Below are 14,714 nucleotides of genomic sequence, written 5' to 3'. Positions count from 1 at the left end.
TTACACTCATGGGTAAGACAATCACTCATAGTTTGTCTTCTAAATATCTCGGGGTCTGGTTCGACGCCAAATGCACCTGGGGAAACACATTATGTATCTGACACAGAAATGCCAAAAACGAATCAACTTCATGCGAACTATAACCGGAACATGGTGGGGAGCCCATCCGGAAGATCTGATCAAGCTGTACCAAACAACCATCTTGTCGGTCTTAGAGTACGGTAGCTTTTGTTTTCAATCCGCGGCGAAAACACATATGCTGAAGATTCAGCGGATTCAGTACCGCTGTCTTCGCATCGCACTAGGCTGCATGAAGTCGACTCACACAATGAGTTTAGAGGTACTTGCAGGAGTACAGCCCCTGACAGATCGTTTCGCGGAGTTAACACTCAGGTTCCTCATCCGTTGCGAGATTCTCAATCCATTGGTTATTGAAAACTTCGAAAAGCTGCTTGAACATAACCCTCAAACTCGTTTCATGAGTGTGTACTACTGGTACATGACGCTGGAGGTTAGCCCATCTTCGGTTAACACCAATCGTGACAACTTCCTAGATTTCGACTTTTCCTCTGTAGTATTTGATTAGTCCATGAAGCAAGATATACATGGTATACCAGATCACTTTCGTTCAAAGTTTATCCCTCCCATGTTTGCAAGTAAATTCGGGCATGTCAGCGAGAACCGACAGTTCTTCACTGATGGGTCAAAAATGGATGATATCACTGGTTTCGGTGTTTATAACGTTTTTCATAGCGCCTCCTTCATGCTTCAAAAGCCATGTTCTGTATATGTTGCTGAGCTAGCAGCTATACATTACACCTTAGAGTACATCAGTTCTCTCCCACCCGAGCACTTCTTCATTTTTTCCGACAGTCTAAGCTCTCAAGAGGCTGTTCGATCAATGAAGCCGGTGAAGCACTCAGCGTACTTCCTGAATAGAATACGCCAAGCTTTGAATGCTTTGTCAAATCGCTCTTACACTATTACCCTAGCTTGGGTCCCTTCCCATTGCTCCATTCCGGGCAATGAGAAAGCGGACTCTCTGGCTAAAGTAGGCGCTTAAGAAGGCGATGTTTACGAGCGTCAAATTGCCTTCAATGATTTTTTTGCATTGGTCCGTCGTGAGACCTTGATCAGCTGGCAACAGAAATGGAGAGGCGGAGAAATGAGTAGATGGCTGCATTCCATACTTCCACAGGTGTCGAAAAAAACATGGTTGGGCATGAGCCGTGATTTCATTCGTGTCATGTGTCGGCTTATGTCCAATCACTATTCATTAAATGCGCTTACCCACCGTTTTGGGCTCTCAGAAAGCAATCTCTGTGTTTGCGGCGTGGCTTACCAGGATATCGAACATGTCGTATGGGGATGCGGTGAGCATCATGGCATCAGATCTGAACTGACTGAAACTCTCCGGATCCAAGGAAAGCAGCAGAAACCTGTCAGGGAAGTGTTGGCGGGCCTTGATTTATAGTATATGAATTTAATCTATCTGTTTTTGAAGCGTATCAATATCCGAGTTTGATTGTGTTCGTTCCCTGTCTTTCTTTTTCCCCTTCAAATTGTCCTCTTCTCGTCGTGTCTCCCACAAACCGTTTCTGTTTAATTTCGTTACAGATCTGGATATCCTGTCCCATCAACATAGTAATCTTAATAGCTTAAGAAATCCCGAAAAATCCTTTCCTTTCCTGTTGTATAATGTATTCACTAACCTTAAAACTTCCCCAAACTAACATAGTTTTTAAAATAAATACAATATTTCAAATGTAAACAATGTAAAAAAGAAAAGATTTTGGCTCTGTTATGCCCTACGGCACCTGAGCCTTCCAAATAAACGAATTAAGAAAAAAAAAACTTGAGATTATTTGAGAAAACACCTACCTAGAATTGTTTCAGACTGTAGTAATTCATGAATTTGTTTTTCAGCAATCTCTAATAAGGACTGTTCATTTTATAAAGTGGACACCTTGTGCATGCTGTATCTTTCTTATTAATCAATGAAATTTCAATCGGTTTTTTGCACTTCGTTCGACTAGTATTGTACAATGTTGTGATAATAAAAATTCTCCAAAATAAATAAATTTCACACGAATATGGAACAACGATTAGATCGGTCGATTTTTTGAGGTTATCAAAATCAATGATTGTAAGAAATTGGCTGGAAAATTCGATAATTTATATTTTCTATTTTCAAAAAAGACTTGTTCTTCGAAAGCATCATCAATCAGAAGCCTGATGGAAAAAATCAAGTTATTTTTGGAGCAACAATTTTACAGATATAATAAAACCAATTTTCCCGTATATTTTTAAAGAATTTTTTTAAATTTGATGGGAATTGATATGAGTAGAATTTTTTGTGTAAAAGTACGTCCTGACGGAAGTCCTAATATAGTATTAATATGAAAAATAACTTACGCCTTCATAGAATTACTTAGTAAGTCCCCACGTCACATTCAAAGCACAACAGAAACACAATTCTTTTATTCTTAGAAGACCTATCAAAGTACATTGACAATCATCAAAATTGGCAACACTGCTGTAATAAAATCGATTTTATTTTCCACATATTATTTTCATAATATGTTATTCTGAGAATACCAATTGGAAAATTCGGAGAAAACTGTTTACAATTTGCTGTAGATCGATAAATATGCGTACATGATTTTAAAAGTATGAGACTTTTTAGTAAAACTACCATAAACAGTAAAATTTATACTTAAGACTGTAGTTTAATCTCACGATTTAGCTTTCGTTTATACTAATATAGTTTCTTTAGTAATCCAAACTAGTTTTGAACACGCTTTTTACTTTTCTCTTTTGCTGGGAGTGAAAGGATGGTGTATCAGCAAATTTGACCATAAATGTGTAAATCACTAAAGTTACCTAGTGTCATAGAATGGTGGAATATAATTGATATTTTTAAAGCTATACCTTTAGTAGAATAGTAAAGGATACAAACATACAATTTGTTCATAAAAATAAGGATTTTTGTTTTGCGAAAAATAATGTTAAACATTGACGGACAGCTTTTTTTAAGACTTTTTGGAAAAACTATTTAGCTCTTCAACCAAAAGCATTTTCAAAGATTTTATATTTTCATAGCATTTTAGAATAATAGGTCAACGATACACAGAAAACTGATTACGATTTTATTAATAAATAAAAAAGATATAGCATAAACAAAGTGTCCACTTTATAAAATGAACTGTTCTTAGTACCCAAAGAAATCCGTTCGAAAGTTTTTTTTCAGGTGTTTGTGTACAAATAACTCTAGGTATTCTTTCAGGAATTATTTTAGTCATTACAAGTGAATCCCTTGCAATTTATCTGACAAATTTTGAAATTAAATATTACCAACGAGCTGTAAGCATAACTCCTTGTGATTTATCTAATGTTTCTTTCTGGTATTGATCCAAGAAGATTGCAGGAATCCCCAGAAACTATATACACAGGAAAATAAGAATGAAGTTGAATAATTCAGATACCTAGTTATGTTATGTCCCCTGGGACTACAACTACACTACACTTCAATGGGAAGAGGACTGTGCTCATGCACTTCGTCAGTCTCAGTCTCTAGTCGACAAAAACGTTATTCACTACATCATTTCTATGGTGTCTCTGCAACTACTTGTTTTGTCCAATATACTCTTGGGCTGGCCTCACGTTAGAGCACTGTTCACCTTCTACTGGAAGCTCATGAGCATTTTGCTACTCTACGACGACTTGCTCTCCGCTGCTGCTTTTAGAGCTCTCCAAATTGACCATATGGATGCTGTGGTGGTGATACATTACGTACTACCCGAGCAAAGCTTGAGATCATATTGAAAACTAATTTTGATGTTGTGATGTCGCGGATTTTGATAACTCAGTTTGTTGTCATTTTGGTCGTTTTAACGGTTAAAATATCAAAACTGAGAGCAGAAAAATGTTCCCATGATATCAAATTGAAAACTCTTTTTGCTGTCAGTGAAAGCAAATTGAAAACAGTTTCTGCTATCATTGAGAGCAAATTGAGAACTCATTGAGATATACATATTTTTGATTGATATTGAAATGTGGCTGCGACTAGATAAATGCTTTATTTTTATATTCTCATAGTATTTAAACATGAAGCACGAATAAATTTATAATTAAATAAAAAAAAATATAAACAAAAATTTAAAATGATAGCAAAACGAAAACAAAATATGATATCGAATATTTCATTGATAAATTGATATCAAATTATGATATCAACTTGATGCTGAAAACAATATATGTTTTCAACTTGCTTTCATTTTGATGTTGGACTTTGCTCGGGTACTCAGAGTAGTTCCCGGCAGTGGATCTATCCTACTCCAACGAAGATTTCCTCGGTGGTGGATGATTCTCCCGAACCGATACTATCCGGGCAGATACCGAGGTTGGTCCTGTGGTTCCGGTAGAATGAAGTTTCCGGCTTCCCGGCGCTCCAACGACCATTTGCCGGTGCTGTTTCGTGAATTAAATACTCAGCTAGACCCCGGGGGTGGACACAGCCTACTCTGAATCGACGTTAGTCGGCCAAGTGCCAGGGTCGATTCTGCAATCCCACTTGGAGGATGACTTTCGGTTTGCCGGTGCCCCGACGACGTCTTACCGATACTACGGATCACCCGCTCTACTTGGTCTTGCCCCCGACTGAAATTCTAGCCTACTTTGATCGTGGCCCGGAGCTCACTGGCCTTCACGCCATCTCCAGGTAACATTGGTAGCTGAATAACAGTTTATCCAGCTGAAATTAGCTGTATAACCAGCATTGTATCTGTGTTATCGCTCTGTTCACCATATTCCAAGCGCGTTTATGCTAGCACATATTCTGCACAATGATGTACAAATTTAGGACGCTTGCGGTTTCTGCAACACAAGCCGGAACTCCGCTGTTCAATATGGATGACGATTCGGTCGTTAGAAGACGCATCGTACTGCTGCTTGGTCCTCCAATGTTGGGCATGATCCCAGCTGCAGTGTTAGCTGCTTTCGCTGTCTTTTCGCAGGAATAGCCTACGCGGCTGTTGAAGTGAAGCTTTTGGTCGACCATTACCCCAAGGTGCTTCAGAGAGCTCTTCAATGAGATTGCTTTTCCTCCCACGTTGATCTCAAACTGCTGAACCGCCTTGCAGTTGCTTACCAGTACCACCTCCGTTTTATGATGAGCCAACTGCAACTTGACTCCAGCCGTCCTCGATTCAATGATGTCCAGCGATTCCGCCGTCAGCATCTCCACCGCATCCACAGACTCGCCAGTTATCGCAAGAAAGACGTCATCTGCGAAGCCGACGATCTCCACTACATTCGACAGTGTCAATGTTACCACTCCATCGTACATGATACTCCACAGTGTTGGATCAAGTATATATCCCTGGGGAACTCCGGCCGTCACCGTGGTTGACATCCATCCCAGGTTTGTGTCATAATCCAGTACCCGGTTCTTGAAGTAGCTTTGCAGTACTTTACATATGACGTTTAATGACTATGGGAGTGCTTATAAAACAGTAAGCCGAGAAGCTGCGGGGACGTAAGGGTAGAAAGAAGAATATACTTATAGCACATTCCTATGAACTGGTCCAGGTATTCTTCTTCAATACTTATTACAGAAATTTATCCAAGACTACGTCTGAAGATCAATCCAAAAATATATAAGTATGTATAAAATTTCTGAAGAAACTTTTTTGTATATTTTTCGTAAATTCCACAAGTTTTGTTTCAAAAATTATTGCAAGAATTTCTTGCAAGATTTATTTCAGGAAATCCCAGGACAGCTCAAGAATTCCACAAGAAAATACTGCATGGATTTCTCCTAATCTTCTTGTTCAGGAAAATATAACTTCTGTAAGGATTTCTTTGGATGCTTTCGACTATTGAAAGTTGCACAGGGGATTTTCTTAGCGGCCTTCATTCTCATCGGCAATCAGAACTCAAATATTTCTACTACGCACGCTTTGTCTAAATCAGCAGATTATGCAAAACGAATGTACCTCGGATTTTTTTCGCTAGAGTTTAGTAATTTAGGGTTATATTCTCATAATCGGAGGGTTTTAAAATATTCCATCGGTGTAATTTTGAATTTTTCCACTTTTTAGCTATTTTTTCCTATACAAACTATGAAAATCAATGGAAATCACGTTTTCCTACACATTTCAGCCAATACTAAATGTATGGGAAAAATTTCACCGATAGAATATTTTGTAACCTTCCGATTATGAAATTTTAGACCAAATACTGAACTCTAGCGACTACGCCTTACGTTTCAATTGTATTCTCAATATTTCTTAATTACCTAACCCTTGAGAAAGAGTGAAAATACAATCAAAACTTTGAGCGCAGTAGAAATATTTGATTTATGATTGCTGTTGCGATTGAAAGCCGTTAAGAAAATCTCATGTGTAAAGATTTCTTCTAAAAAACGATTAAATTCTTACACTTTCCGAACATAAAATACTAAAATTCACTAGTAAGTTCTGGACACTGAAAAAGTCAGTAAATTGCAGACGAAATAGGCCTATCTGTCACAAGATAAGATATATATTAGATTTTAATTGTACTTTCTCAACATACAAATATTGTTTAATATTTCTTTTTTTTTTGTAATCCTCAAAAAAGAAGGGAAGTCTTCTAAATTGTCTACATTTCATCCAACTATCCTTTTTTTCAAGAATCACTCTAAAAATTTCTATAACAGTTTCAATTTCAAATTCAAACATTCTAAGGATTTTTTATAATCTTAAACGATTCATCTTCTATTTTTAGGCAACAATGACGCCTGCCACGTCAGAATGCAGACCAATGAGGAAGTGGAAGGAAATGATTTTGCATTTATACTGGCCCACTGTAGACCGTGGAGTCCGACTGCATCTACGCCAGTTCATACGGGAGTGTATGGGTTGGGGAAAAGGTATGGCAGAGAGGTTTTGCTCTTTGGTTAGCAGACTACCTATTTATCAGGCGTAAGGAAAGGCAATTATGGAAGAATAGAAGCGTAGGGAACCGGTTTCTTGTCCGTCTCTGGTTCTAGCGTTTGCTATGAACGAATAGTGTGAATGTGATAGTAGATTGATAGTTGCAGATAGAAGTAAGTGAAAGATACAACTACAAAGTACGATGAAAGGGGCAGGCCTGGGATTGAACTCATAACCTTCTGCATATGAAGTAAAAGCGGTAGCCATGAGACCACCAATCCCGTCATATAGTTTTGTTGAAGAATATAAAGAGAAACTAAACAGCGGGTTTTTTGATCAATGTTTTGTTCCTTAATATTTCATTATTTAAAGCAAAAAACCTAAGAACTTAGTAAAATATATATAATTAATGAATCTACGGTGAGATCATGATAAAGTTCTGATTGGTTTTGTTGCAAGATGCCTCCCAAAATCTCTTAGGGGAATGTACAGAGAAATCTTTAGAGTTCTTCCCGGAAGCTTACGATAATCCTGGCTACACCCACGTCAGGGCATCAAGACGCTACAGCTGCTACTGTCCTGCCTTATAACTGTATAAGTGGTTCTAGTTCATTGAACATTTCAAGTCATACCAACTGAACGCCTTCGCCAGTGGCCACGACATCAAAGCAAGGCAACGCCTCATAAGGAAAATGGGAAATTTCATCTCCACCACCTCCGTCGTCGTCTAGAACTTGAGCTGTTGAGATTGGGGTCTGGCTGTTGATCTTCAAAGCCCCACTCGATTCGATGGGCAGCTACAGTCAATTCTCCAAATTATGTAACTTACGAAAGGGCTTAATTTTCGGACTTTTTAAGTCTTACTTGGTAATTATACATATTATGCCGTGAAGTTATCATTCTTTAACACGTTGTAAATCCATTTCAAACCTAGCTAAAAAGTTCTGACTGTAATATGTGTCAAGCACAAGCCTACGGAGTAAAACATGAAGCTCTCGAGATCGTATGCATGCCTTGCATCTGTATGGAAATTGCTGATTCATATAATTTCACGAAACTGGCAAAGGCGCACAGGATATGGAGTAAATGGGGATGAATGGGGAGGGAAGAAACGTTATGAATTTGAATTGGATGAGTTGGCGGTTGAGAGATGCAGATGAGATTGTGTGGGAGTGCTTACCTTACTCAACATTGTAAAGCTGATAGGGATCGAAACTGTCGATGGGGAAACAGGGAAATTGGTCTGTCGGGATTCGGAAGGATTTAAAAATATTAAACTGAACAACAGAGTAAAAGCTTGAATAGGTTTCTTGAAAATCGTTGATCGATGTGTGTTTCGAGCTGGGATGAGCTATGACCATTTACGTTTGATTAGTGAGCTTAAACTGTAGTACTTAAACTGCTTGTAATTTAATGTTTCCTGGTAACGTAAAATGGGGTGAAGTTGATCTCTGTTGAGAGATTATATTTTATGATGCGTAGTAGGATTCCTGAAAATAGGTAGATTTTTTTTTTCAAGAAAGAAGAGGATTTTTGCTAGTAGTAAAATATTGCAAGGAAATTAAAAAAGGTGAAACAACAACTATTGTTTTCTATACAAATTTCAAAAGAAGTTTGGTTGAATGAAACAGCAAATATTTGTTTAGAGGACGATGTCTCAGATACATATCATATAGTTTGCTTGAAGAGGTTGATTAAGATAAGAAAAACAACACATCTAAGTTTCAAAAGTAAAAATCAAAATCAGTTTTTCAAAATGCGCTCTTCTCTCAACGAGATTGTCAAAATCTTCAGTTAAAACAATTGTCTGGTTTCCAAATACGTGTTTTTGAAAATCTGAATTGTGGCTTCAGTTCATCTTCACCGTAAGTATTAACTAGAAGTCATAAGCGAGCTTACTTACTTCTATCATGTAGAGCCAAATCCAAGAAGGTTTGAAGTCATTGCCAGTCTCCTCTAAATGACAGCACTCATTCATATGCGAGTATTGTCAAGCATGACTCTGTTCTTCAATTTGAATTCCTCTACAAAAAAGAAAAACGATTACACTGAATCCTTACAAAACCCACCGTGAAAGGCACTTTACCCGACTCAAATGGAGCAAAATTTATTCAAACACCCATTCTGAAAAAGAGGGACCTACCGAAGCAATACAGAAAAAAAAACGTCCTGAATGAGACATCCTAAAGAGCAAATACTTTGAGGAACGGCAGGCACCCGACAACAAGCATGCTTGGCAAGTAGGTATTTGGTGATTCTGTTGGACGTTCCAAGAAACAAATTAAAATTGCACTGCACCGAAACCGAGCAACCAACCGACGAAGACGACGGATGCCAACGGAGCACGATGACAACCGGTGAACAACTGCCCGACCAGTGGATTACAACAATATTGTAACCCAAATTTAGAAATTTTGTTTTATTTTTGATAGAAACACTCTGAGCTGATGAAAGAAATTTTAACTTGTTCCAACAAATCTGAAGGCTATTGTACTGGTCTTGCTCTTCTAGGCATAGAAAAAACATTCGGCAGTGTTTGGCATGAAGGTTTGATCGTAAAATTTAAAAAAAAAACTTTAATTTTCCAACATACATTGTTAGAATAATTCAAAGTTATCTGTCAAATCGTACACTTCAGATTAATTATCAGAACTCCAAGTCTGAGAGACTTCCTGTAAGAGCTGGTGTTCCTCAAGACAGAATTTTGAGACCAACATTATACAATATTTTCACTTCTGACTTACCTGACTTACCATCCTTGTCAAAAATCTTTGTTTGCCCATTGCACAGGCCTCTACGATTGAAAAAAATGGATGTTTTTTCTTCATGTTTGCGAAAATTAAAGATTTTTCTTTATATTTTTCTTCCAAAACTCAACTTATTATATTCCTACATAAAAAAGCACTTTATTTGAAACCTTCTAGTAGACATGTGGTTACTATGAGAAGGGTTCCAATAAGTTGGTCAAATGAAGTTAAGTATCTAGGGCTCATGCTACATAAAAAATCAATTTTCAAAAATTATTTTGGGGGCATTCAAGCCAAATGTAAGAAATCTATAAAATGTTTGTATCCAATTATTAACAGAAAATCGAAGCTTCGTTTCATGCCGGCAATGTACCAAAATGAAGTAGCTGCTTTAATACCAGGAAGAAAGCTCTGCTTAGGAATCAAAATAAAATTTTGAAAATGATTCTGAAGCTTCCTCCCTGGTATAGTACTAGTGAGTAACATAGAATATCCAATGTTGAAACATTGGAACAAATGACAAATAAAATAATTAGTAATTTAAGACAAAAATCGTTGTATGTTTAGGTTAAGTAAATTAAAAGCGTTTTTTTTTTTCGTATGAGTTAGTGAAATCAAATCAACTGTAAAAATTTTGAACTGCTACTGCAAATAAAATGTAATATGTTGTTAACAAAATGTTAATAAATGCTTAATTTAGTTTAACCAAATTAGGATGATAGTGTTGCTAACTCAGAACACCTAGATATAAGAAATAAATATTATGATTGTACGATATTTGCCAGAAAACCATTCGCCAGAAAACTATTCGCCAGAATGACATCCGCCAGAAAGTACCATTCGCCAGAAAACCATTTGCCAGAAAGTACCATTCGCCAGAAAACCTTTCGCCAGAATGTACCATTCCCCAGAATGGACCATTCCCCTAAATTTTTTTTTTAAGATAAATCAAGTTTGCTATTGTAGCAGAAATAATCGAGCCAGAGCGTTAAAAAAATGTGTGAGATTATTTTTGTTAGTATACTCAAAAAAGTAAAGATTCTCTTGGACACTATCACATTTGAATTAGTGACTGAGGGACCTTGGAACTATAATGAAGAAAACATACAATAGAATAACAATTGCAGTCATTAACAAATACTCCACTATGTATGAAAGATACTGCTTACTGATGTAAAGATTTGATATTCAGCATGTCAGCATGACAGATAATAAAGTAAGATTTTTTTCTTAATAAATGTTGTCCCTGTAAAATGGTATTTTGGTTTGGAACACTTCACAAGAGATTCGTCCTTCTTTGCAACAAAAGCTGTTTTTTCAATGTTTCGTTGCTTCTTATGGACTATTTCATTGAGTATTTACGAGATTTCAATAAACGTTGCTACTTTTGTTATACAGATGTTATAACATGAGATTTTGTTATTTTATAATTAGTAAATTTCATACGTTTTTCTTTCTGAATTTTTCAGTTTCTTTTTTTTTTTTTTATACAGTAATGGCCCGATTTTGTCAGCTCCCGATTTTTTCTACCCCCGATTTAAGCACCCTTTTTGACCCGATTTTGTCTACCCCCGATTTAAGCATCCTTTTTTCCCGATTTTGTCAGCCTAAAATTTATACTTATTTTAATTAGACTAAATACGTATATATAGGCAATATTGAGTGCATAAAGTCAATTATGACCTTGGCGACGTCTATACAATCATCTAAAGATCGAATTTTTGAAATTTGAAATTCTTAATAATTATCCAAGAAGCTTATCAATGTTACCTTTGATTACGGTACATAGAAAATGGAAGTAAAAGAACAATGTTTATATTAACAATATCATAAATTTAAGTGCTTAAGTTAAAACAAAACTTGAAACAAGTCGAAAAAATTTATCCCGATTTTGTCAACCCTAAATGCAACATGGGGCTGACAAAATCGGTACATTACTGTATTATTAAGTTTACAGGGAATTATTGTGTGGAATATTTCACAAGTGGTTCTCCCTTCTTTTCATCATAAGCTGTTCTTTAAAGTTTTGTTGCTTCTTAAGAGCTAGTTCATTGGATATTTACAAGATTTCTATATACGTTGCAACTATTTGTGCCGTATGTTTGATGAAGTAATTAATGGCTCCACTTGTAAACCAAAGTTACATTTACTATATCAACTTTCATGAGCTTTCAGACATATAAGACAATTGTAAAATCAATAAGAACATCCTATATATGAAGAATGGAGAATTCTTTTTTGCCCCAAACCATATCAAGTAGCGATAGGCAATGCTCATTTTTGAATATTTTTTCATGTACTGAAATTTAGGTGACCACAATCACAAAAAATCTTTTGGTTTATTTTTACCCGAATGTAGTTCCCTTAAATATCATTTCCCCGAACGCCAGTTATCTAAATGACACTTTTCCCCGCAATCTATTCACCGTAATGACCCGAAATTTGTATGGATCGTGGTATTAGAATAAAACCACCCCTTCTACCCCTCCTTGAACATCCACGAGGTTTATGGACGACCCCAAAATAAATGCAGTTCGAAATGAATAAGAAACAATCTTCAGATACAGAGTGGTGAACTAGAAAGAACGATAAAGAAAAGAAGTAGATAAAGTTCGGAGAAACTTTAAAGAACCGCTGATGAAAAAAGAAGGGAGGATATCATATGAACCGTTCATCACCCTAAAATATATTATAAGTTATGATAATTTTAAGTGCCAAAACATTTTCGAGAAAATAGGCCACTTGAGAGAACGGGGAATTCAGGGCATTTGCAGAACTGGTGTTCTGGAAAAGACATTCGGGGTGTCGATATTGGGGAAAAGTAGTACAACCCCAATAAACTGCCCATTGAAAGGTAAAAAATATGAGGTAGTTGTACGAGAAATTCTGTACAATACAATATTCTGATAAATAACAGCTCGCGGTGAGGTGAGAGAAAATGCCTTTTTTTAGTTAAAACCAGGTAAAACAGCTTAGAATATTGTATCAAAACTTCATAAGAAAAAATTTCGCAAGAGATGAAGAATAACAGTGTTATATTGTCTCCGCTCTGTGCACTAGCAAAAAGCTTTAAATGAGAAGAACGAGATTGATACCGTACTATTAGTTCAATTTAGTGCTCTTGAAGATGTGAAAAGTGGCACATGTCGAATATTGTGACGGCCATCTTTGGATTCCGAGATATTTCGCCATGCATTAATTGATCAAAATCGACAAGAAAAATAATTCTGGGGAATGGTACTTTCTGGTGAATGGTACATTCTGGCAAACGGTTTTCTGGTAAATGGTACATTCTGGCGAATGGTTTTCTGGCAGATGTCATTCTGGCGAATAGTTTTCTGGCGAATGGTTTTCTGGCAAATATCGCACAATCGATATTATATTTGGAATAATACTAATAAACAATTACAAGAAAATAAAGATAAAAAATACATATATTGTTTTAAGATTGTAGAATGTAGAGAAAATCTTATATTATTTTCTGTTCTGTTAATAGTAGTAAATTAAGCCAAAAATTATTGAGTTAACTGAGTAACAAAACCTGTTACAATTTTGTTGTAATCAACTGGTCAAGTATGTACCAACCTACTTGCTAGAGAATTCGGTCGTGGGCTAAGGGAGGGGGAAAGGTCTCGTTCCGAAGGACTTCCTTCGCTATTAAGTCGCCAACATTGGTTCGCTTTTCCCAGACAATCTTATTACTTTGCATTTTTCTCGGTCGTCGTCGTCGTCGTCCCGTTGGAACCCTTGTTCTACGAATCAAATGTTCTTAGAACGGTCTCTGCCCTGCACTGCACTACTGACTGGGGGCGAAAGTCTTTGACTCTTACCTTTTTGTGGGTACGGTGTGGAGGTAATCGGCTACATCAAGATTAGATCCCCGATCCGGCTTTCCACGGTCCAAAATGCAATGGCGAGGCGGTGTAGTGTCTGAAATGAAAGCGAAACAAGGAATATCAATAGGGGAAGTAGGAGTTAAATGCGTTACTGGATTATCTCAAATATGAATGATCTTCTTCTTCTTCTTGGCATTACGTCCTAACTGGGACAGAACCTGCTTCGCAGCTCAATGTTCAATGAACATTCAAGTCATTCAGATAATTCAGAAGTCAAGAAAACTTCCATTACGAAAAGATTCTGGGTCGACCGGGAATCGAACCCAGAAACCTTCAGCAAGGCTTTGCTTTGTAGCCACGGAATTCGATATTTTCATATGATTTTTCGATCAATTTCAACGCCTGTTTTTTCTATCAATTCCAATGACTGTTTATGGTAATTGCGAACTTATTTATGCAACTTCCCTGTAAAAACAATTTGAATAACTTTGTTTTCCTTAGGGGACGCATATTACTCCATCTTCCCTTACTTGTGTCAGAGCTTTAACAACGATGCTATGAACGATGTCAAAACACGGGGGTAATTGGTGTAGCTGCGTTCGAATGAAGCACTTACTAAAAACCAAACAGAATCGTCACTGTCAGTGCAGCGCAGCGCAGGGCAGTGTGGGAATGGTGGTTGATTTAGCAGAACGGTTTCTCACTTCACCACTGACTGTGAGTGAATAGCATCGGGTTTGATGAACAGAACGTGGGAAATCGGCGGCTCGTGACTTGGTTGAGTTGACAGCCGTGTAATGACCGTTGTTCCTCTTGCAGTGGAGAACATTGCTTTGAGGTCTTGTTTGTTGAGCTTGGTGAAGTAACATAGCTTAAGCTGTAATCCTCTGTTATGTTTTGTAGATACATGCAGACTTTGAATGCTTTAGTTCTTATTCAAATTCTACTCAAAGAAGCTGGTAAGTTGCTTTTTTAATGCAGAAAGTTCATTTTTTCAGCAGATGGAAACTGAGTCCTTAGTCGACTACGAATAAAACTAATCCCCTGTATCGATTGTAAGTTCTAAGCTGTACCGTTTTGTCTCAAATTCCGAACAGACTCATATTCCGAACACTCAAATTCTGTATGGCGATTAAGTTGAAATATTTCGCTGAAATATGTCATCAAATTACAAGGGAATGGTAGCCAATTGCAATTCAATTTAAACGTCTTCC

General features: G+C 36.9%; 1 protein-coding gene across 1 annotated transcript in view; it reads right to left on the bottom strand.

Annotated features, from left to right (window-relative positions):
* The window catches only part of LOC5564678 (alpha-mannosidase 2), a 330,366-nt gene extending 316,773 nt beyond the window's left edge, over positions 1–13,593 (bottom strand). Inside the window, exon 1 of the mRNA XM_021837318.1 lies at positions 13,495–13,593. The gene's annotated coding sequence lies outside the window, so the exon portion shown is untranslated. The remainder of the gene's footprint in view (positions 1–13,494) is intronic.
* Positions 13,594–14,714: the final 1,121 nt, after the last annotated feature.

Source organism: Aedes aegypti, chromosome 1 (genome assembly GCF_002204515.2).
Source record: "Aedes aegypti strain LVP_AGWG chromosome 1, AaegL5.0 Primary Assembly, whole genome shotgun sequence".
Taxonomy (NCBI): domain Eukaryota; kingdom Metazoa; phylum Arthropoda; class Insecta; order Diptera; family Culicidae; genus Aedes; species Aedes aegypti.
Note: the sequence above shows the minus strand (reverse complement) of the source record. Positions and strands in the feature narration are given on the sequence as shown.